Raw genomic sequence first — 25,294 nt, 5'->3', positions numbered from 1 at the left:
AGGCAATCCTATTCACTATAAATACATACACATTTTTTTTGCATTTTGGTTTTTTTGTACCAAATTTCTACATTATCTAGCAACTTGCAAAAGAAAAGTTTATTTTTTTCTGATACAAAATGTCTCTAAAGACTCGTTATGTTTGGACTTTAATCAAAGGATATGTATAATCAACAAATCAAGAGCATTGTATGTTTGCCCAGCCCTTTCTGAGACAGGGTCCTGCTAAGTTGCTGAGGCTGCACTTGAACTTGGGAAACTCCTGCACAGCCTCCTGAGCAGCTAGGATTACAGGTGTGTGCCACTGCACCAGCACAATGAGTTATTTTTAAGATTGCACCTCATTCTCTTTGCTGGCTTAATAGCTACAGCTCTGTGTCACACTAGTGACTCCTTTACAATAGGGTTTAAGTGCACATCTTTACCTTAACCAGTCCACCTTCAAATGACCCCTTGAGAGAACCAGGTGACAGCATATTTCCAGGACTCCTGCCTGGTCTCTGTGTTGTTATCATACATTGCACATCTACATGTGTAAAAAAAATGTTGGCATCAATTGTGCTTTAACTACTCTATTGTCTTAAAGGCAATAAACTGGGGGACTGTGACAAGGGCCTACCTGGGTAGGCAGAGGATTGGGGGAGGATGGGGGCAGAGAAAGTATTCAAAGAAACAGGAAATGATGATCTGCCCACGGAGGAGGAACATGGTGGGTCACACCCCTTACAGGGGCCTGTGTCCACAATACTAAAGCATCTTTACAACTCAATGATAAAAACACAAATAACTCAATTTTTCAAATGGGCAAAAAGAGGTGAAGAGACATTTCTCCAGACACCACACAAGAGGTGTCAAGCGTGTGACAAGAGGTTCCTGCTGCTGGCACTTGATGTTCAAGTTGGAACAATGAGGCACTTCCTGCCACCAGGGCAGCCTGGGCCCTGCTGGAGGTGGGTGCAGCTGTGAGGGACAGGGCAGGAGGTCACCTCCCAGGGATGGGTCAGCCCGAGCGGGCGTCGGGCACAGCCACCACAGCCCTTCATGTCCCTGTGCACATTACCCCTGGGTGGGTCTTTTCCTGTCTCCCTGCTCCATTTGCTTTTGCTGGTTTCATGGAGTATTTAAAGTAGTCTTGAACTGAGGTCAGTACATAATGTCCCTGTCACACTGCCTGGCACAGATCACGTGATCAATAAATCAAAACTATAATTATTTATTTGTAAATAAAGAAGGTTGAAATTACCTCAAAAAAGAAAAAAGAGGTGACACAGCAAGATGTGACGGGGGAGTCCCAGGCGCCTAGGGCAGCAGGCACGGTGTTGCAGTAGGGGAGCCAGGTGGCAGGAAGGTCAGGTGGAGGCCCTCTTGAGACCTGACCAAATAGAGCGCTTCATTCCCTGTGCAGCCTTCACCTCTTCCCAGTCCAGCCTGATGTCGGGAACCTCCTCTTCTGGCTCAGGATCCTTCCTCAAGGCCCCCCGGGGGGAGGCGACCAGGATGGGCAGGGGGCCACATTCCTCCCGGAATTCCACCACATGGAGACCTTTCTTGTCGGCCAGCTGTTGGTGGGTTTCCTGGGCAAGACCAAAGTGAGAACAGCAGTTAGGTCTCCGAGGGTCCCTGTGGCTATAGGAGTGAGAGGCACCACCACAGGGGTGGGGTGGGGGTGGGAGTGCAGAACCCACCAGAGAGCTTGGGGGAAAGAGCAGTGCCAGCTGATTCTGGGTGGTTAAACCACAGTGGCTGTCACAGGGGGATGCCTCAGCCCACCTTCCCACCCCAAACTGGGGTACGCCAGGCCTCGCCTTCCAAACTCCCTAAGCACGTGCCTGCCGGGCCAAGCACCAAGCCTGAACCTGGTGGAGCCCTGAGATCTAACAACCAAATCACAGGAGGTCCAGGGGGGAAAGGACATCAAGGACCCCACGGGTGCTCAACCTTGGAAACACTATGGGACAAAACACCTGACTTCTTCAACATAACAGCAGCAAGGGGGGAAGAGAGAGGGACAGACCAAGAGAGACTTAAAAGACACAGGAGAAACTTTAGAAGTGCTGACATCTTCTCAACTGGATTGAATCAAATCAATGGGATTGAATCAAAAACTGTGTAAAAAAAAAAGTTTTTAAATCAGACGAATGGATAGATTTGAATGAACAGATTCGATACTTGATAATACTGAGTCATGATATTTAGGAATGGTAAGGGTACCATGACATTTTTTTTTCCCCAGTGCTGGGGATCAACCCTGGGCCTTAAGTGTTCCTAGCAAGCGTTCTACCATAGAAGTAAACGGATCCTTTAGATCCTCTAAAGGATCAGAATCAGAAACCACTTCTCAGGTTTCTGATTCGGATCCTTTAGAAATACAGTGAAATATTTACGAATGAAATAAAATGGGACCTGAGATTTGGTTCAAAACGACTCGGTGAGGTGATGTTGAGAAACAAGATTAGCTCTGGTTGGGCAGCAGAGCCCTGGGGTCACTGCAGCAGGTGGCCGTGGGAGCCCCTAGGAGACCCTCAGCACCTTGGTCTGCAGCATAGCCAGACCTGCTCAAACCCCAGGGAAGGTTACCTGGCGGGAGAGCCCATGGAAGAGGCCCCGGGTGAGGTTGAGCATGTTGACGGACCCAGAGACCTCGGCATACATGTCCTTGATGCCAATGAGCCGGCAGATGGTAATGATGGCCCTGTGGCAGCGCAGGCCGTATCCTAGGAGACAGGAAATGGACTGAGCACCTGCCAGCATACTGTCTTTCGTGTGGCTCTGGGTTTAGGGAATGACATTTTGGCTTCACCACCCCCAGCTAGTGTGACTTCTAGGACGACATTTATTCAATGGTATGTACAAAAATTAAACAGAATATCTACCTTAAACGTAGTGGGGGGGAAACCACGATGTTACTTACATTAAAACTTTAGTGCCTGAAAACTCTTGGCCCTCTGCCCAGGCCAGCTCCCGTGTCCATGCCTGGTTACCATCAAGGGAGACGCCTGTCCTCACCCTCCTAGACCACTCAGCTGCCCTGGCAGCGACACCACTTCCCTCTCCTGGGAACACCTTCTGGCCTAAGTGGCAGCGTCTCCTGAATTGGTGGCTCCTGGAGTGCTTTCTCACCTCCCTGATGGCCTTCAGTGCTGGGGTGGTCTCCTCCCCTCTAGCCACGTGCCCTGCTCTTGGCCACCGGCAATCCCTCCTCCAGAAGAGCATCAAAAACACAAGCCAGGGCTGGGGCTATAGAGCAGAGCGCTTGCCCGGCATGTGTGAGGCACTGGGTTTGATCCTCAGCAAATCAAGGCTCCGGGGCACAACCTCTCACTGGCCATTGCTCTCTGAATTAAACAAAGACATCTGCAGGATCTTCCCCCCACAATATCATTATCACACACACACACACACACCCCGTGCCTGACCCCACTTACTGCACTGTCCTCACATGGCCTGTGCAGGAGGGCACACTGTACCTGGGGCACGCACCAGCCTGGAACGTTCTCCCAGACCTGCCCCTCTGCTCCTCTTCCTTCAGGATCTCACTCACACTGCCCCTGCTCAGAGGCCACCTCTGGCCACCCTGATGAAGGTGGCCCTCCTCCTCCTCTTGACAGCACTGAGGAAGGCACAAGGCAGTAGCTCAGTTGCTTAGGGCCTCACTAAGTTGCTGAGGCTGGCCTGGAACTTGCAATCCTCCTATCTCAGCCTTCTGAGTGTCACTGGGATTACAGGTGTGCACCACTGCGCCCAGCTCCTGACCTGAACTCCTGAGATTTAAAAAACTACAGTCAAATGAAACAGGTTCTTACTACAGAACTGCAAGCAAAATGCAAATCCAAATGTTTAAGAATTCTGCACCAAGAGTGCACTGGGTGTGACTGTCCCCATAACCAACACTGCCTGTGGCCTGTCCACAAGACAAGAAAGGCCATTTCTGCTCACCCAGTGCCTCAATGAATAGAGATCATAGAAGTTCAACAGTACTCAATGGTGAGGGGCTGGGGGAGCTCCGTGACAGCGCGTGCTTCACAGGTGTGGGGCTCTGCTTTAATCCCCAGCACCAAATAACAAGCCTAACACCACGACACTTGTAGAGGAACAGCACGTGACTGGCAGGAAAAAACACCGTCCAGCTGGGTGAAGGCTCCAGGAGGAACCACGTGCCCACTCATCCAACCGGACCACCACCACCTGCTCTGAATGCCTCAGCCACTCCAGGAACAGGCCTGGGCCTGTGCAGCCCGACCTTGGCTTCTTCCCCAGGAGCCTGGCCTTCCTCAGCCTAATTCAGGACTTCCATCTGTCACTCTCAGGATGAGTTCAAGGAGAGGCGAACAACCCCAGGGGGGAGGGTGGGACTGTGGTGCTTTCTCTGCTTTATGTTCAACAGAGAGTCAGAGCTTTCCAGTTACCTCTGGGCTATTTCTTCATCTTGATGTGTGTGTCCTCTTATATCTCAACGAGATGTCATGGAATACTGGGGGGTAAAGCAGACACAGGAGGGTCAGGCATGTGGCTTTAATGTCTGCAAAAGCCACAGAGCACTGGGTGCTGCCCTAAGCAGCCAGCCCACAGGACACACAGACGCTGACCCCACTCATTCTCCTGCCACCCCCCGAGGCCAGGCTGTTTCCTCATTTTGCACATTTGTAAGAATGCAGTCAGAGCAACACAAAGACACCCATTGGGCATGTCACAGACACACCAGGACACAGTGGCATTCTGCAAATCTTACAAGAAAAGACCCACACTCACTTGTATGGTCTTCATACCGCTCTATGTAATGCAAATAGTGGATGGCTTTGTTCTTTGCCTGAAGAAAGGAAGGAACAAATTCTCCTAAATCTCTCGCTGGGTTTCAAAACTATTTTATAAAGTATTTTATTATAAAAAATTCCACCTATGCACCTTAAAACATAAGGACTTAGCCACAATATCATTATCACACATACACTGACGATTCCTTTGTGATAAGCGACTGTGTGCCTGCAGTGCCCCCATGTGAACACAGAGCTTTTCATCTTCTACTAAATGTTAACAAAGAAAAACATGCACGTACTTTCCTGAAAGCATCCACCCGCTCAGTGGCCTTCCCAATGGCAAAACCTTCAAAAGAAAAAGCAAAACTTATGAAAAGGAAAGCTACTCTGACCCAGCCTGTGCCTCTCCCCAGCTCCCAGTTTGGGCTCTACAGCATTTCACGCCCTTCTTTCAACTGCCCACAGAACACCTGCTCTGCACAACCAGCCATGAAGAAAGCCAGAGATGTGCTCATCTGTTCTGAGGCATTCGACAGACTTGACATTGAGATACATAACATTACCTTTTATAAATCTCTAATAAAATGAAATATACTCAATTTTTAAAATTAAGTATGCTCTATATTTATAAAAGGCAAATGTTTTGGGGCACTTGTGCAAAGAGATTAAAATGACAAGAAGGGATAGGGGAAAAATACATTGTTATAGAGTAAAACTATGATTTCAGTAGAATTTCAATTTTAATTAACCAGAAAAATAAACCTAATAGTTTCCAATTTGTAAATGCTTTACCCTAAGAAATGAGGTCTATCACAAGTTGCAGAAATGCTTCCATTATTTGCTGCCACCATTTATTATTTAATTTGAAAAAAGTACTTTGTTTTAAAATTACACACAGGAAAATAAAATAGGCAAGACATCTGAGGCCTGGGATGAAAAGGGCTTGAATTCCAGTTCCTAGTTTAAACAGAACAAAGTAAACCATGGAAGTCCTAGAGGGAAATATGAGTGGACTTACTTATAATCTTCAAAAGGAGACTTTCTAAGCAAAACACAAACCAGAAGTGACCTAGGACTGATAAATTTGCTATGTTAAGGTTTAAAACTTCTGTGGATTTTAAAGCTTCGATGTGGAAAAAAATCCAAAACTAAGTCAAAAGATGATAAGACAAAAAAGGCTCATGTCCTTAACTTACAAGAAGCTAATCCCAATCAATAAAGACAAGAAAACCACCCAATTAAAACAATAGGCAAAGCACCTGGACTGACAGATGTCCAAAGGGAAAGCGCAACGGCCAATGAACACGCAAAATGGCGTCGGCACTCTCCTAACTTAGAAAGTACAGGTGTAAACTGGGAGAGACGTTTCAGGGATCATACTGACAATCAGTAAAGTCTGATACTACTCAGGGCAAGGATGGGTGGTACAGAGGGACATAAACTGATGCAACCTTTGAGGAGGAGATCTGGCAATACTTGACATTTACACCCAGTGCGGCAGCAATTTCAAGACATTTCTCCTATTTCTATATTTCCAAAAGTTCAACAAGCTCCATGTACAAAAAGGTCAATGTTATTGTTGTTGTTTGTAATAAATGATACAAATTTGGAAACAATAGGGATTGGGTCAAAAATCATGTCTATGCACACACTGGAACACTATGAAACCAATACCAGAAATCTGCTTATGCTAACAGAAGACCTCTCAGGGCAAAACCAAGCAAGAAGAGCAAGGTGCAAATTCATGGCTATAATAAGATCTCTGCTAAGCTTTTGATAAAAAGGTAAAGGGACACAAAATTTCAGAAAAGATATTTTTGAAAAGAGACAACAGTAACTGCTAACCATGGTCTCTTACAGCAACGCACTATCATGTATTTTGCTTTTGCTTTGAAATTTTCAAAAGGAAGCAACAAACAGTTTTTCAGTTCTATGTGAACACATTTCAAAAACAAGATGTTCAGTAGGGAAACTTTAAAAGTCTAAAGAAGAAAATTTAAATGACTGACAAACCTGCTAACCCAAGTGAACACTTATCAGTCAGTGTACAGTCTTCTAGTTTTTTTCCTTGCATAGAAATGACTTTAAAAAAAAAATCATGATTACATGACAAATTTTTAGCCAAAATTACTTATTGTGTAAGTAATTTTTCACAATTCTTTAATGGCTATAGAATATTACTTTGGAGGCCTGTGGTTGTGGCTCAGAGGGAGAGCACTCGCCTGGCATGCGTGAGGCACTGGGTTTGATCCTTAGCACCACATAAAAAATAAAGATCTTGTGTCCACCTATAACTAAAAATAAATATTAAAAAAAAGAATATTATATTGGACAGCTATCCTGTAACCAGGCCCGATTGAACTTGTTCTAAGGTTTCACTATTATGCACCATACAATAGTGTCTTAAGCCCTTTAAAATACCCAGTCCTCAGATGTAGGCCTTAAGAGCTTTTCTTTCTTTCTCTGAGAAGCTTCGTGGTTTACCACCAGGTTTGTGAGCCCAGACCTCTAGGCGGCTCTATTAGTAGAAAAAGTGAGACTGGCAGCAGGGCCCTGGCTTCCAGCCGGGCAGCCAGGCCTCTTTGTGTCCAGCGTCACCCCACTCACCTGCAGCTCCCTGCCCATTCCCCACAGCCACCAGGACACGGACTGATCTCTTCCTTCCCTCTTTGGCTGTCATATTGAAAACATTTCTGACCTAAAAGACAAAATGCTTCATCAATAGGACAGCTGAAGAAAACTCTGAGGTAGAGGACGAGGACCTGCTGGCTCAGCCACACAAGGCTTGGTGCAGGACCCAGCACCTCCTCCAGTCTGTAGGCACAAAAGCAAACTTCCCAAACAAACCCTCCCTCTGAAGCATTTCGGGAACACAATGGAAATAAGACTTTCTCTTCCTATTTCATTGGGTTATTAGGAGAGTTAACTAAGATAATCTTTAAAGGAATTTACAACTACACAACTCAATGTACCCCATCTTAATAAATGTACACAGGAAAGAAAACACTATGGATTAAACTTTGAAATAGTTTAACACTGATTATAAGACAAATTCCAGTATCAAAGGTACTAAAATATCTTAGAAATGATGAAATGCAACGTAAGGAAAAAACTTCGCAGGACTGGACTGCTATGTTAAGGATCAGGCTTAAACAAGAATACAGAATTTGGAAACACCTATTCATTATAAACTTCAGGAAAATCTCCCATTTTTTCAGCCTATTTTAAAGGCCAGGAATTATGAAACTATTAACTAAACTGCTTAAATGACAGTTGTCCCCTTTCCTTCCTAGGAAGAAGTTTAAGGAAAAGGGAGGCTGAGGCCACACTTTTGAATGATCTTATAGGAAACAACCTACATATGAAAGACTCTTTCAGTGGGATTAACTTTCAAAAGCTATGAACTGGGGTGTGTGTAGGGGCACACGCCTGTAATCCATGTGACTCAGGAGACTGAAGCAGGAAGAAGGCAAAGTCAAGGCCAGCCTGGGCAACTTAGCGAGACCCTTCTCAAAATAAAAAGTTAAAAGGGCTGGGGATGTGGTTTGGTGGCAGAGTGTTTGCCTAGCAATGCACAAAGCCCTGGGTTCAATCTCTAGAATTGGGGTGGGGGGAATAACACACAATGGGATACCAACATAAAACACTTGTAAACATATTTTAAAAATTCCATAATATAACTGATATTGAAGAAATAATATACATATTCAGAGAGGCTTTGTCACAAATTTGATATATAACTTATTCCACAATTTGGGGAGGTACTGGGAATTGAACTCAGGGCACTTGACCACTGAGCCACATCCCCATCCCTTTTTCGTATTTTATTTAGAGACAGGGTCTCACTGAGTTGCTTAGGGCCTTGCTTTTGCTGAGGCTGTGGAACTCACCATCCTCCCTCCTTAGCCTCCCAAACTACTGGGATTTCAGCTGTGCACCACCGAGCCCGGCTCTGTTCCACATTATGAAACACTGATTAAATGCACAGTGCCAGCTCCAAGGAACACTGGCCATCAGAGAACCACCCTGGAAGGGTGGTTCAAGCACACCTGATACAGGATCTGTGAGCAGCCCAGAGACCACTGCCCTAGTCAAACTGCACACTGGCCATAACCTGAGGCTTTCTGCCCCTGCCCCTGCTCCTCCCAACCTGTTCTCTGATTGTGTCCTAGATACAACTGGTGTACAGCTCCACAAGAGGCCACCACATAGCACACTCTAGCTCCAGGAAGAAGGAACTTAACATAATCTCCAAATTGTGCTCCTGAATTTGCCCCTCACAAACCTCAATTTCATAGTCCCCACAAACCAAGGCAGCAGTGGGGACCACCAACATGAAGGAACTGAACTTCAAATTGTGTTAATTCCTCCCTGAACTTGAGTCTGTGTCCGAGAGATCACTGTCACCACAGCTCTGCTCAGCTCCTCCTGCCCACGCGACCCCGGCAACCTCTCCAGAGGACCCTGGGAGTTGAGCTCGGCAGGCCTACCTCGAGTATCCTGGTATCAAAGTCCTCATAGGTCTCTACAAGGAGAGAAGAAAAAGCACACAGATAAGAGCATCCACGCTGCTCACGTGGGGCAGCCTTTCCCAGGTGCCCTCAGACTTCTAATGGGAAGAACCTGAGCTCTCTGGTGCCGCTCTCCAGGCTGCGCCCCAGTTCCCATCATCCACGGGGACTGCCTGGCCTGACTTCACGAGCTCAGCCACGACTCTCTGACCGCAGCCTCCCCCTCTCCAGCTCCCTGCTGCCGGCTCCCGAGGCACAGGTTCCTGGAGCGCCGACACCTCCAGAGCCTTCCTCGCTGCTTTCCCATCTGGTCTCCTGGGCTCTTCACAGCCTCTCTCACCAAAGTCCCTCACTCCTCATAGATCTCGCCAACGTCCTCAATCCCTACACTTTTGTCTCTACCGCCCTCTCCAGGCCAGAACCCACGCAGCTGTCTGGTCACAAGTGGCCTGCTGCTGCTGCCGGGAGAGATCAGAGCCTGGCCTACGCTCACCACTCTCAACTGCGGGTCTGACCCGCTCGGGAACTCCCGGCTCCTCAGCTTTCAGTTCTCTTAATTCAGCCTCCGCTCACCACCACAGCTGTTTCCAACACTCCCCTATTCTCTTGCTTTTACTTATTACACAAAATCTCAATTACAAAATAAAATAGGAGAGCAGAATAAAAGCTTCTGTACCCAGCAGTCGGCTTTGAAAGCGGTCAGCTCCAGAGTCAATCTTCTTTCCTGGACACTGCCAGGGTCCCACCCACTGGGTGATAGTGAAGCCAGTGCCAAGTGCCACCTTCTCATCAAGAAATATTCTGGTGGCCATGTTCACCAATGCCACTATCTGGCTTGATGACTCCTCACCAAAGCTACCAGATACCAGGTGACCTCCCCGCCTTTCCACCCCCATTGCACAGGCTCACCCAAACCTGCACCCTGCCCCTGCTGGCTAACAGCAGCCTGTCTGTCTAAACTCTGGATCTGGTTACTGGGGACTTGGCTCGTGGGCAGGTCCTCTCCCTCCCAGACCTCCACCCTCCTGCACGCTCGCCCCATCCTCTCCAGCCCAACCGTTCCTCTACTTTGAGCCAAACTCCTGTTTGCTTTCTCCTCTCCCACTCACTGGCAAGAGCAAGATTTTCAGGTGAATCTGCCTTTGTGGGGAGGGGGAGGCTTTGTTTTCTAATTCAGCCTAAGTGTCGTCAGTTTTTGTTTCATGTTTGCTTTTACGAAGGCTTAGTGACAGCTCTCTGGGGTCTCTCAACTCTGCTGTTAAACAGCACTCCAAGCCTGAGGCCACGTGTTTGGGAAACGCTGTGCCCTACAAATCTATAATGCACACCACCATGTCTAAGGCACCTGCTAAGGCACTGGGACCCAGGGCTTTCCATCCTGTTGGAGGAACACTTCCTGGTTACAGGCCTCTAGTGTCCCACAAATGCAACCGGGATAACAATGTGGAAAGTTAGTCAAAGAGGTCAAATTCTTTTTTCAGAAAGGGTAATCTAAACAGACAAGTAAACAATAAAATTATTTTCAGAAACACTGTAGGACGATACGTCCTCTACCAAAGGCAAGCAAACCAGGCCTCCACTACCTCCATTGGGACCAGGGTCCGGGGGACCGACACTGAGGCCACCCCATGTGTTCCCGCTCCAGCCTCGCTCCCGCTTCACTTTCATCCTCTGCTTCCAGTCCCACTCTTCCCTCTGCTGGAGCATGTCAGCCGCCACCTGCTCCTGCTCCTCCTTGCTCCTCTGGGCAATGGTCTGCACGGCTCCATTTCTCATGAGAGGGGCATTCAGACCCGGCCACAAGAAGCCGGAGCGTCCTGAAGGGTAAAGATTATAGGTAAGTGACAACTTCTAAAAGGTGCTCACTCTTCATGTTGCTAAGATGCCAGGGAACGCGTGCACAGACACCAGCACAGTATTGTGGAGTTGGAGCTGATGCGATCACTTGGCAGGTGACCTGGCACTGTCACAGTTTTATGCACATCTACCCTACAGGCATGTGACCGCATTTTCACTTTTACCAAGAGAAACACTCGTGAGGCCTGTGAGCGCTAAGATGTCTGCTGAAACACGACCTGTAATGCAGGTCGGCAACAGAGTCGGCAACAGAGGAACGGCTGAACGCACAGCCAGCAGGTGCCATATCCTGCACAAAATCAAAAGCCGTTGCTCTCGGGCTGGGGATGTGGCTCTCAAGCAGTAGTGCGCTTGCCTGGCATGCGCGCGGCGCGGGGTTTAATCCTCAGCACCACATACAAATAAAGATGTTGTGTCCACCAAAAACTAAAAAATAAAATATTAATTTCTCTCTCTCTCTCTCTCTCTCTCTCTCTCTTAAAAAAACAAAAAAAAAACAAAAAAAAACAAAAAAACGTTGCTCTCCAGGTTCTGATGTGGAATGATTTCTAAGACATGTTATTATTATTACTTTTGGTTCTGGAAATTGAACCCAGTGGCGTTCTACCACTGAGCCACATCCCCAACCCTTTTTATTTATTTTGAGACAGGGTCTCACTAATTCTTGAGGCAGGCCTTGAAACTTGTCATCCTCCTGCCTCAGCTTCTCCAGTCGCTGGGGTTAAGGGGTTTGCCACCATGTCCAGCCCTGAGACCTCTTATTGGGTTAAAAAAAAAAAAAAAAAAAGCAGATTACACAATTGCATGTACCATATAGTATAATTATCTTTTTCTTTTCTTTTCTTTTTAAAGACGATATCTATTTCTTTTAGGGAATTGATACAAAAGCGCGCACCAGCACACACAAAAACAACTGAAGGAAATACCAATATGAGACCAGTGGCCCCTCAGGGGAGACAATGGGAATGTGGATGGCAGGAAGGACATCAGGGGCTTTTAGTTTTCTCTACACTCCGCGTTTTTACTGAGAAGGTATGCATACGATTTTTATAATTTGAAAACATAAATTATAGCCAGACACAGTGGTGCATGTGAGCAGTCCCAGCTAGGTGGGAGGCTGAGACAGGAGGGAGGTTTTAACCTGCAAGTTCAAGACCAGCCTGGCAAGACCAGATGGCAAGACCTGTCTCAAAAATAATAATAATAATAATAATTATTATTATTATTAACATTATTAAAAATAAATAACAAATGCTTAAAAACTAAAACAAGATACAAGTAATAAAAGCACCCAAGCAGATGTGCAATCTTAGAAGTGCAGCACAAGGTGCTTCCTTTATTTCTGAAAGGTTGTTAGTATCAAAAGCGATGAGTCTGCACAACAGTAAAAATAAGCCAATTCAAGTTCACCTATCCTATTTTTGCTTTCAAAAGCACAAGTATAAACAATCACATCACCACGTGAAGGACCAAGGCCAAGTGCGGCCCACCAGCTGATTTGTAAATAAAGTTTTACCGGAACACAGCTGGGCCTGTCCAACCATGTGCTGTGCAGGGCAGTTTCTGTGTGACAGCAGCCCAGTTGAGTAGCGGCAACAGGCCCTGTGACTACAGATCTGCTCTTGGTCACTGTCTTCTCTGGGCAGGGGAAGCCTGCCAGCTCTCTGCGAGCTCCACCTGCCTGCACTGGGCTGTGTGCAGCACAGGACCTATCACAGCTGTGCCCCATGGAGTACGTGACACTCTGGGGCAGCTGGTAAGCCCCCTGGTTGGACTCTAAACCATGGATTCTTATGCACTTAATGAGAATGTTTCCAGTTTGCCAAATATCCATAAAATCGGGGGAAAACACTTTAAAAGCACATAGACTCTTTTTAGAACAAAGTTTGCCGTTGGGCCCCCCCAGGCCTCCCTCAGACCCAGCTTGCTTGCTATTTCTCCCCTTCCCAAGATCATCAGTTTCCCACCCCAAGTTCAGGACCAAATCTGAAAACTGTCAAAACAACCAAACACGTTTACCTTCACCAATGACCTGACCCCTGTTCAGATCCTTCCTTCTCTTTTTTTTGCTTCTTTTGCCTCTTCCTTTTCTTGCCCCAGCACCAGTCTCTGCTAAAGCACCTTTCCAGAGCTCATCTGCTGTCACTGTAAGGAAACGGGGTTTTGAAAAACTCTGTAGTTGTAAAGCAAAGATCTACACTCTCCTAAGAATAAGAAAGGCCAGAAAGCCCAGCTTCATCCATGTCACTGAGGGAATGAAAATAAAATAAAATCATACAGTGAACATAAAACATGATTACATTTGGAAAACACAAGAGGAGACAATTCCACTTTGTTTCCACAAAAGATGGCTAACATTAAATCCCAGTAAGTCCCTGACCAGTAAGTAGACTTGCTTCCCTGATGTCTGCCAATCACAACTCAGGTCTCAGTAGTGACGTCTCTTGAACTTCTCCAAATGATATGTCCTAGCAAAGGCCCAGCTAAAAACAGTAAGGGCCTTCTTGGTGTGACTCTAAATCAGCAGGGTATCTGGGGCACAATTCAATACTTCTAGGCCTTGGGTGCCCCAAATGAGGGGCTCAGATAAACTAGTGCTCTCCAAATACAGCTGTAGCACATGAGATAATTCTAGTTGCATTTTTAGTTGAATAATCACTAAAATGTTAATTCGTTTATGACAGAAGAAAAATTAAGATAGGAAAGCACCCCTACTTTCCTGTTGCAGGAAGTGGAAGTGTGTGCCAGTCTACCTACATTTAGTGAAGAAGCTGTAGGGTCTGTACTGCTGGCCTGACCGGCTGGTGGGAGGAGAGATACAGCACTGTGTCTGTAGCGCATGACTCAAGCTGGTGAAGTGTCGGCTGTCTCTGGTTCCCTGCAGTGACAAAGGGCCTACAGAGAGATGAAACAAAACCAAGTTAGATGCTCCCTGGCTGTGGAGCTGCCAGCACCAAATAACTGTGACTTGATGAAAATAAGTCTCTAAAAATTCTAATCTTTTAAGAATCATATTTTGAGGACAATTGTTATTTAAAAAATAAAACCAAACTTTTAGGAATGAAAGCCACCTAAATGCCCTTCCTAGAGAGGTCATGGTTCATTTCCACAGTGGATGTCCCAGTCTCAAGAAAGCTCTGTACAGCCAGGGTTTCTGTCCTGCATTATCCAGCCCAAGCTCCTGGGCTGCTCTGGGCAAATGGCGCCCTCTGCTGTATGCAGCTGGGCAGTGGACAGATGAGGAAAGACCTTCAAGTGAAACTCTTCAGAAGAACAAGACTCAATGTGTAGAGGGTACCCTGCCCTTTATGTTCAAAACACAGGGAAGCAGGGAAGGCATGCTGTAGACAGCTCCAGAAGATCAGGCAAGAGACTGAGGAGCGGCTGCCTCTGTGGAAGAAAACAGGGGCACTTAAGGTTGGATGTGAAAGACCCGCATTTTTGTATTTTGAGGGATTTTTTTTTTTTTAACCACATGCATCTATTACTTGAGAAAAGGTTTTAGAACAGCCATGTCTGAGAGGAAGCCATCTGACCAGTCCCAGGGATGGCGGTTTCACGTGAGGAAGAAGGCAGAGGTGACAGGAACAGGTGGTGATGAAGGAGTGGGACAGTGCTGGCAAGATCAGTGCATGCACAGATTCTTGAGCTCTGTGCTTCACTAGAGAAGTGACAGGATTCAAACAGCCCTGGAGGGAAAGTGGCCTTTAGGGTATTGGCTTGATAAACACAAAACAAAAACCTGACAACAGCTGTTTTCAAGTCTGAGTGAAGCCATGCAGAGGACAGTAACTGCAGATTCATCAGCAGCATCAACCATGACTCACAGGACCAGAGAAAGAAAGCGGGTAAGGACAGGGAGAGTGACATCTAAGGGTGGTAGGAAGCCATCGAAATACTTCCACTGAATACAGAGACCCAAACACAAAGGGATAATCTTTGATTACTGGACAGCACTTAATACGACCATTTTGTTTCAAATGTAGGCCTATGAGATACATTTGCCAATGCCACAAGGAACTGGATGACTGGATGAGATTTCAACACTAATTTCGATTCCAGATGATTTGCTCACCTGTGGGGAGGGAGATCGCACCTAGCACACAGATGTCCTCTAGACCTGTAGCCCACCTGATGAACTACCAAATAAAATGTAGCCAGAAAACATTGGGTCTTCATTTTTTTTGAAGTTGTTGATGGATCTTTATTTATTTATATGTGGTGCTGAGGATCAAACCTAGTGCCTCACATGCTAGGCAAGCACTCTGCTACTGAGCTACAACCCCAGCCCTGGGTCTTCATTGTTTAACAAACCAGAACTTTATCATTACAAATCTCATTCTGCTATACACAGCCTTTCTTGTAAACACCTTCATCTTCAACACATATCTAATATTAAAACATTTCATCTTGCTCTGTTCAGCATTATAATCTTTAATGTAGTTCAAGAAGTGTAAAAATTATTAACAGATTTTTTGGAAAGACTGAAATATCACTCATAGCTAATAATGTACCCAGCCTAAAAGAAACCAACTGTCAAAAATAAAAAGAAATCAACTTTAGAATTTAGAAATAGCCACTTGTTTTTTGTTTGTTTGTTTTAATGGGAGGCAGGGAAGAACTGGGGATTGAACCCAGGGCTTTGTACACATTAGAAATAGTCACTTTTTCTGGATGCATGGCACATGGCTGTAATCCCAGTGACTCAGGAGACTGAGGCAAAGGATTGCAAGTTCGAAGCCAGCCTTAGCAACTTAGCAAGAACCTGTTTCAAAATAAAACATAGGTCTGGGATATACCTCAGTTGGTAGAGTGCTTGCCTTGCATGCACAAGGCCCTGGATTCAATCCCCAGCACCATCAAAAAAATAAACAAAGAAAAAATATATCAAAAGGGCTGGTTATGTAGCTTAGTGATAGGGTGCCCCTCAGTTCAATCCTCAGTACCACCAAAACAACAGTCAATTTTCATGCACACTTGTATAAATGGTTTTGCTTACATTGTGTCACGATTTTTTTTTTAATATTTTATTTACATTTTAGTTTTCGGCAGACACAACATCTTTGTTTGTATGTGGTGCTGAGGATTGAACCCGGGCCGCACCCATGCCAGGGGAGTGTGCTACTGCTTGAGCCACATCCCCAGCCCCGTGTTATGATTTTTTAAAGAAGAAAGTTCAGTAGTTCAGGCTGAGTCACGTTCTGAAGCTCACTTACAGATCACAATCCACCTCACTTATCAACTCTGTTCTGATCCTTTGAGTTCTTATTAAGTTTAGGTCATGAGACCCCAGACTCAGGAAGCAACAACCCTGCAGCCTAAAGTGGGATAGGCCACAACCCCTCAGGTGGGGACGGAGAGGCCCCCAGGGTTCTACCTCAGCACACATCACGTTCTACACCAAGAACTCCTTCCTTCTCACTTGGGTCTCTTCTAGGAAAACTGGTTGGTGAGAGATTTTAGAAAATTTATTACTATGTTTCTGACTAATTTGTTGCAGCATTTAGAAAAATAGAGTGATAAGGAAAGCAATCAACTTCTTAAAAGTCAGGCAATTATGAATTTCAGGAAAAAATGTAACAGTAGAATACTACCTAGCTCCACTCTGAATGTGCACATAATTTAATAACAAAAACAATGCCCAGAGATTCAGTCCAAACTCGGCTTCTACCTATAGTGGAAGAAAGTAAGGGTAAGGATAGACTGTTACATCTCCAATTAGCATAACAATGTTGTTTAAAGAAGACTGAGTGTATTTAGAAATATAACCAGAGGAAGGTGAAAGAATTAGTGTTCCTAGATGATGGGAAGGAGCAGAAAAGGACTAGGAATGAAAGCTCTGAGCCTTTTACGACCTTTTGGAAACTCAATTTTTTTTTTTTTTTTTTTTACTTCCGGTGTGGAGCTGGGGATTCAATTTCGGGCCTTGGGCACCCTAGGCAAGGCTCAACCTCTGAGCCGCACCCCCAGCCTGAAAGTTAATATTTTAATGAATAGCACAGCAACCTGCAGTGAGGACAGCTATCCCTATCAGGCCCTACACCGGCTCAGGTCAGGGCAGTGCCTGGCACATGTTAAGGGGTAAATAAACTGTTTATAAATCAGTGAGTGAATCAACCAAGCAACAAATCAAACTGGTTGATTCACAGTGGGTGTGACAGGTCGTAGGAAATCTGCCATTAGGGAGAAAGCCCTGTCAGCTGGACTTCTCCCAGGATCTCCAAGGCATCTCACAGGTGGGTCTACAAGAGGAAAAGGCAGGAGACCCACAGGGAAGCCCAGCACTCAGGAGTCCCAGAAGCTCAAGGTGAAAGGGCCAGGCTTCCTTGCACAGCAAGGTTGGCCTGGACTTCCCAGAAGGCAGCTGAACAGAGGCCCTGCACTATGTCAAGGAAGTCTGTGTCCACAGGAGGGGGCATCACAACAGCCAGAAAGCTCTGGGACCAGCCCTGCTTCACTGGCTGTGTGATTTCTTTCATTCTTTTTTGGGGGAAGGTACTGGGCATTGAATTCAAGGGTATTTAACCACTGAGCCCCATCCCTAGTCCTTTTTATTTTTATTTTAAGACAGAGCTGGCCTTGAACTTGCAACCTCCTGCCTCAGCCTCCGAAGTCACTGGGATTACAAGTGTGCACTACTGTGCCTGGCCTGGCTGCATGATCTTGAACAAGTCACTTGGCTTCTCAGAGATTCACCTTATCATCTCTAAAATGCGAATAAGCTCATGAAAGCCAGTGTGAGGGCTGAACAAGGTGATATGTTTCAAGCCTAGTGCACAATACCTACTCAAAAATGGCAACCATTATTTTTTAAAGCCTTGAACTACAACAATTGCACTCATAAAAAATTTGAAAAATACTCAAGACGGTACAATACCATCATCAAGGACATGCCTTGTCCATTCACATTTTCAAATCTACAGAAACTCTTATTAAATCTTATGAGAACAGATACTTCCCAAATGAATCTCACCATTGCTGAGAGTGGTCTTCAGCGCCAAAACAGAAGATGTTGGAAAGGTGTTCAGGGAAAGCTGCCAGCACCAGAAATGACCTGTCAATTAAAAATAAGTAAATAAATATTTTTTGGTTCCAGTGCTGGGGTTGAACCCAGGGCCCGGAGCCTGCAGGCACGTGCTTCACCACTGAGCCACATCCCCTCTTCGTTTTTTGAGAAAGGGTCTCCCTAAGTTGCCCAGACTGGTTTCCAACTTGCAATTCTCCTGTCTCAGGCTCCCAAGTTGCTGGGATTACAGATGAAGGCCTCTGCACTCAGCAAAAAGTGGAGTTGTTTTATGGTGTGGGCAATAGAACCCAGAGCCTCACATATGCTGGGCAAGTGCTTTACCACTTAGCTATGTCCACAGGCCTCCAACAAGAATAAATAAATTTTAAAGATACATTCCTACATGAAGAGGGACATTTAAAATAATAAGGTGAGCCACCTACTGTGGCACAAACCCGCAACCACAGATACCGAGGAGGCTAAGGCAGGGGAAGTGCAAATTCAGGTCTGGAGATATAAAGGGTTGAGGATGTGGCTCTGTAAAGCACAATAGGGTGCAATGCCCAGTACCCCAAAAATAAATAAAACAGTAACATTCACAGAATAATACCATCCACAGAATTAAAGAACTAAGAGAAGTGGATGAGTGATTTCCAGGCTTAGTGACCACTGGCCAGGTAGCTGCCATCATGCTGCACCTTCTCTTCACCCTCCCATCAACCAGGCTTCATGCTTGGCAGTCACCTTAAAAATCCCTCTGCCGTGGGCCACACCTCTGCTGTGGTCCTGTTGCCACTTCTTTGTTCAGGCCTTAGCATCACTCAGACACAGGTTCAAGGTTTTTTAATGGGTCTCCCACCTCTCCCCTTGTATTTACCACCTTTCTACAGTAAGAGGCTTCATCAATTAACAGCCCTGACATGTCCTTCCCTGGCTTCCTGCTGCCAAGTTACAAATTCTGGGCACAGCCTGCAGGACTGCCACATGGCCCCAGGCTTCCACACCAGCCTCCTGCTGCCCCTGCCCCACCCTCCCCATAGCCATCCAAACACACAGTTAGTCTTGAATTCGCTCTCATACACTTTTGTATATGAGATCCTGGATCCACCAGATCCTGGATGCTCAGCAGCTCTTGTGAAACCTCCACCCTCTGGAGCCCCCACAGCACCAGGCTGACTGTACCTCCCTGTGCAACCCTTCATACAGTGTGGTTCTCCAGAACACACTTAGACAGCATTTGTGGGCAACTGGTTTTTGGCAGAGGGACCATGACCATTCAATAGGGGAAAAGGAATGTGTTCAATAAATGGTGTTGGAATAACAGGGGGTCAACCCATAGAAGAATGAAGTTGGGGGGCTGGGGAGATAGCTCAGTGGTAAAGTGCCTGCCTAGCACACATGAGGTCCTGAGTTCAATCCCCATCACCACATAAAAAAAAAAAATAAACAACAACAATAAAAAAGATATTTAAAAAAATACAACTTAATTATTTGGGGCTGGGGATGTGGCTCAGGCATTAGCGCGCTCGCCTGGCATGCGAGCGGCCCGGGTTCGATCCTCAGCACCACATACCAACAAAGATGTTGTGTCTGCCGAGAACTAAAAAATAAATATGAAAAATTCTCTCTCTCTCTCTCTCTCTTTAAAAAAAAAAAAAAAAGAAGAAGAATGAAGTTGGAGCCCTACCTCACACCTTATGTACAACTTAATTCAAAATGGACTAAAGACCTGAAGGTAAGAGCTACAACTATAAAACTCCTAGAAGAAAAACAGAGGTAAATTATCATGACCTCGGGTCTAGCAATGTTTCTTAAACATAACTCCAAAAGTACAAGTGATAAAAAGAAAAAAAAAGAAAAAACCCATAAACCAGACTTCACCAAAATTTAAAACCTGTGTTTCGGGGATGGGGATAAAGCTCAGCTCAGCGGTAGAAGAACCAGCATGCCTGGGTTCAGTCTCTAGCACTACAAAAACAAATAAACAAAAACCTTGTATGCCTCAAAAAAACACTATCAAGCCAGGCTTCGTGGTGCATGCCTATATTCCCAGCAGCTCTAGGGGCTGAGGCAGGAGGATTGTTGAGTTCAAAGCCAGCCTTAGAAAACCCCTAAGCAACTCAGTGAGACCCTGTCTCTAAAAATATATATATAAACAAGGGTTGAAAATGTGTCTCAGTGATTAGGCACCCCTGGGTTCAACCCTCAGTACAAAATAAAAAAAACAAAAAAACAAAAAACCCACAAACTATTAAGAAAGTTAAAAAACAACATATGGAATAAAATTCTGCAAATCATACATCTGATTAGACATCTTTAGAACTCCTTACAATTCAATAATAAAATGAAAACCCAATTTTAAAAGAGCCAAAACACTTGAACAGACATTTCTCAAAAAAACATGTAAAAATGGCTAATAAGCACATGAAAATACATTCATTATCCATCAGGGAAATGCAAATCAAAATTTCAAATTAATTCCATTTCATACTCACTAGGATGGCTATAATCAAAAGAACAGATAATAAGAAATGTTGCTAAAGAAAAATCAAAACCCTCACTGTACCCTCAGGTACTTTGAAAACATTCTGGCCATCCCTCAAGTGTGGAATTACCATTTTATCCAGCAACTCCATTCCCAGGCACATACTCAAGAGAAAAGAAAATAGACACACAATGTAAAAACATGGCATGCTGATGTTTACAGCAACATTAGGCATAATAGCCAAAAGATGGAAAACAACCCAAGTGTCCCTCAACTGATGAGCAGATAAAGTGTGGTGATGGACACGTTACAATTCAGCCCTAAGAAATTCAGGATGATACATGTTACAATGTGGATGAATCTTGATGACCTTGCACTGAATAAGCCAGCCATGTATGTGGTTCTACTTACATGAAATGTCTAGAACAGGAGAGCTAAGAAGAGTGGAAAATAGATCAGTGGTGGCTACAGCTAAAAAGCTTCCTTCTTGGAGTGATAAAAATGTTCTAATTAGATTATAATGATAAATGCACAGGTTTGTGCAAATATTGTGCACTTCAAATAGATGAACTGTATGGTATGTGAATTATAGTTCAAGAAAGCTGAAAAAAAAAAACCAAAAAAAAATAGTTATACACAAGAAGACAAAAAAGGGGGGGACGGGGAAACACACTTTGGTGTCAGGAATTTTGGGTGCAAAAACCTATGTCCCTTGCTCAATCTATGTGGCTCCCTCCACCACCTGTATAAAGAGTATAATAACAGAATCTACTCCATAAAGGGACTGGGAAGGCAGTGAGGGAAAACGCATGAACAGAGGAAGACAGTGGCTGGCACACAGTTTAGACTCATGAAGGAAGACAGCCTTGAAATACTAGGAGATGGGGAAAGAAAAATAAAAGGGAAGAGACAATCATAAAGACAAAAGAAAAGAATATTAAGGTCAGATTTTCTGCCAAGATTGCTGGTGAAATTTTTTGCTACAAAATGAGTTACCAAAAAAAAAAAAAAAAGGACTTTGAGAGTTTTAGGGGGCTTTGAGTTCCACAATTGGAAATGCTGAACTGTGGACTTAACAACAAAATAGGGCAGAGAAGGCAGGCGGCGGCCACGCAGCGGCCCTGGAGCCAACCTTAGGCAACACAGCAGCAGGGCGCCTTCCTAGGGTGCACACAACCCACCAGGGCCCCGGGGGACAGGAAAGGCGACACTGAGGGCTGACGTCCGAGTCATCCGTCTCTGCACGGAGGCCACCGGCCAGCTGGAATTCAGCTGACGGAGGCCAGTGCTCTCCGACTCCACCTGGACAACCACCATCACCTTCAGAGCCCCGCGGGCGCCTCTCAGCCCCGAACCCGGTGGGCATCACCATGTGACCCGGGGGGTCGCGCCTGCCCGCCGGGAAAGCAAGGCTCGCCAGTTCCCTCCTCTTCACCAAAACGAACCGTGAAGAACCGACTACACTTCACGTCACTTTACAGCCAAGCGCCCCGACGCCAGAGAGGCAGGGAACGCGCGCAAGGTCACCCAGCGGTCCCGGGCTGGAAGGGAGAGCCGCGGGACGCTGCTCACTTCCCTCCGCCCGGACTCCCTCAAGCCCTGGCGACCCCCGGCTCCCGCGCCCCCTCCCCGCGCTCACCGGTCGACACACCGCACACCGCAGGAAAGCGGCCCTCAGCGCGCACCGCCGCCGCCATGCTGAAGCGCGAGCCCCGCCTCCTCCCTCCGGGGCAGCCGGTCGTTCGCCTGCCACGAGGCTCCTCGTCAAACGGCGGGCCCCAGCCCTGGGCTGGAGGTGCGAGACCCGAGGACCACGCCGTAGCCCATATCGCGTTGGAAGGATTATCCGGTTGGGCCACAGGGTAGGTTGGATCAGGCGTAGCCGCGGACAGCTCCGCGGGGTCCTCGCGCTAGGGCCCGGGGGCGGGGCTGGGGCGGGGCCAGCCCCGGGCGCGGGTCGGCGAGTTGGAGGCGGCCGCTTGTGAGCGCCTGGGAGGTCGGGCTGGCGCAGCGAGCTCTCCAAGCTACCCCTGGCCGGGACCCACGAAGTGTAGGGAGGATCCACAGGGTGGATAAGACAGGGTGGAGAGATTGAAACCCGCTCCAGGAAAGCCCTGGAGTTTTGCAGATGAAGTACTTTGCTCGAGTTTCACAGGCATTTCTGCATTTATTCTGATTCCAACGTGTGGTCGTCACACACGCGTATCCCAGGGTTTTCCCGTTCATCTCAGGCTCCGCTTTATGCAGTCTGTTCTTGCACAAATGATGCACAAACCTGCCACAAAGGACGGCAGGAATGTGTTGTGAGAAACGGACTCCTGCTCAGATAGTCTTTAACGATCGATCGGATCAAGGTTAGAATGTTGAGATATACAGAAAAGTAAAAATCGTGGCAGAGCCTACCAAGACTGACATAGTTGGCTTGGGGTTGTGGCTCAGCGGTAGAGCACATGCAAGGCCCTGGGTTCGATCTTCAGCACCACGGAAAAATGAATAAATAAAACAAAGGTATTGTGCCCAACCACAACTAAAAAGTATATATTTACAAGAAAAAAAGTGACACAGTTGTTGTGCACTGCTGACCTTTGGGGCTAAGTGAGACAAAAGCCAGTTCAGTATGGACAGCCCAGGTCAGATCGGTGGCAACTTTCTGGTCTGTGTTGTGGTCAAGCCTTCAAATGCTGTAAGGTCACTAGCAAGTTTGTTTTTTATTTTGGTTGGCATGTTGTTTATACCTAAATAACTATACTTTTGAAATAATTATACATTCACAGGAAGTTGCAAAATTAGTACAAAAAGATACCCATACACCATTCACCCAGTTTCCCGAAATGGTAATATTTTACAGAACTATAATGTGAAAACCAGGAAGTTGGCATTGATGTAACCCACTGAGTTTGTTCAGATTAATCAGTTTTGCATGGACTCATCTGTGAAAGTGTGTGTGTGGAGTTCTATGCAATTGTAGCAGAAGTAGACTTATGTAACCACCACCACCATCGATGTACAAAACTTCTATCTCCACAAAGATCCCTCCTTTTACCTGTAGAGACACTCATCCACCCTCCCAACATCTGGAAGATGGCAACCACCAATCTATTCTTCATATCTATAATTTTGTAAACTTGAGAACATTTAGTTATTACCATCCTACTCACAAAAGAAGAAATTCATGTGTTGATATAAGATGAATAAAATTTATTTATAGATACCATTCAAATGTAGAGAGAAGAAATTGAAATAAAATATGTATTTCATTAAAGTTTAAACTGAAACAAATACAAAAATAAAAAATAAAAAAAATAAATGGAGTCACATAGTGTGTGATGTTTTGAGTTGGCTTTTAGACTGTTGATGTCTATTCAAGTTGGTTTATAGTTTCTTACTTTTATTACTAAGTACTTATTATTACTGCCATTTTTTTTAACCATTTGCCCTTTCTAGCATATTTGGCTTGTTCCCAGTTTGGGGCTATTCCAACCAAAGCTATCATAAACACTCATGTACATATTTTAGACATTTAAACTTTAAAAATTGTAGCAAATACATGTAAACTTTACCATCTTAACCATTTTAAGTGTGCAGAACATTGGCATTAAATAAATTCATATTGTTGTGCTATCATAATCACCTTCTGTTCATAGTATTCATTTCCTCTGTGCTGGGTGTGGTGGCGCACACCTGTAATCCCAGCTGCTTAGGAAGCTAAGGCAGGAGCATCACAATTCAAGGCCAGCCTTAGCAGCTTAATGAGACCTCATCTTGAAATAAAAACAATAAAAAGAGCTAGTGATACGGCTCAGTGGTAGATCACCCCTGGATTCAATCCCTAGCGCTGGGGGGGAAATTCTTTACATTTTGAAAAACTGAAATTGTACTTACCAAATGTTAACTCCCCCTCCCTGTCTCTCAGCCCTACCATTCCCCTTTATGTCTCAAGAAGTATGCCTACTCTGAGTACCTCATACAAGTAGAGTCACATAGTATTTCTCCTTTTTCTCGTTGATTTCACTTTAGTAGCATTTGGCAGAATCGACCTTTAGAGATCAATAACATTTGCATGCACATGCGTGTGCACACACATATAACTCCATATATATGTCATGTATACAGCTGTTGCCTATATATAACTCCATCCCTGTGGTGTTTATATAGTCACTTGTCAAGGGACAATTGGGTTATTTCCACCTTTTGTCTATTGTGAATAATGCTGCCATGAACATGGGTGTATGAGCATGTCTTTGAGTCCCTGCTTTCAATTCTCTGAAGTGTATACCAACCCCATACCTATTTCTGCATGGGCATAAGATTTCATTTCTCTGGAATATGCCAAGTTCTAAGATTCCTAGATGTATGGTCGGTATATGCTCTGTTTTTAAAGAAACTGCCAGCTGGGTGCCGTGACATCTGCCTGTTCTCCCAGTGGCTTGGGAGGCTGAGGCAGGACGATTATGAGTTCAAAGCCAGCTCAGCAACTTAGCAAGGCCCTGAGCAACTTGGTGAGATCCTAGCTCTAAATAAAATATAAAAAAGGGCTGGGGATATGACTCAGTGGTTAAATACCCATGAGTTCAATCCCTGGTACCAAACAACAAACAAAAAAACTGCCAAACTGTTTATTCAAAGTGGTCTTAGCATTTTATATTCCCATCAGCAACGTGCAAGAGATAGATGCTCTCTG

General features: G+C 45.5%; 1 pseudogene across 1 annotated transcript; it reads right to left on the bottom strand.

The window, feature by feature from the left end:
- Window positions 1–1,193: 1,193 nt before the first annotated feature.
- LOC144369196 (small ribosomal subunit protein uS5m-like) lies at window positions 1,194–22,401 on the bottom strand (annotated as a pseudogene). The gene is made up of 12 exons (XR_013428679.1): window positions 22,253–22,401; window positions 18,096–18,176; window positions 13,880–14,017; window positions 13,142–13,267; window positions 10,849–11,082; window positions 9,245–9,279; window positions 7,362–7,452; window positions 5,054–5,100; window positions 4,750–4,807; window positions 4,407–4,471; window positions 2,578–2,714; window positions 1,194–1,574 (listed from the first exon to the last, which is right to left on the bottom strand). The product of XR_013428679.1 is annotated as a small ribosomal subunit protein uS5m-like (transcript).
- Between the last annotated feature and the right edge of the window lie 2,893 nt (window positions 22,402–25,294).

Source organism: Ictidomys tridecemlineatus, chromosome 12, assembly GCF_052094955.1.
Source record: "Ictidomys tridecemlineatus isolate mIctTri1 chromosome 12, mIctTri1.hap1, whole genome shotgun sequence".
In the NCBI taxonomy this organism is placed as follows: Eukaryota; Metazoa; Chordata; class Mammalia; order Rodentia; family Sciuridae; genus Ictidomys; species Ictidomys tridecemlineatus.
This window is presented reverse-complemented; position numbering and strand designations above follow the sequence as displayed.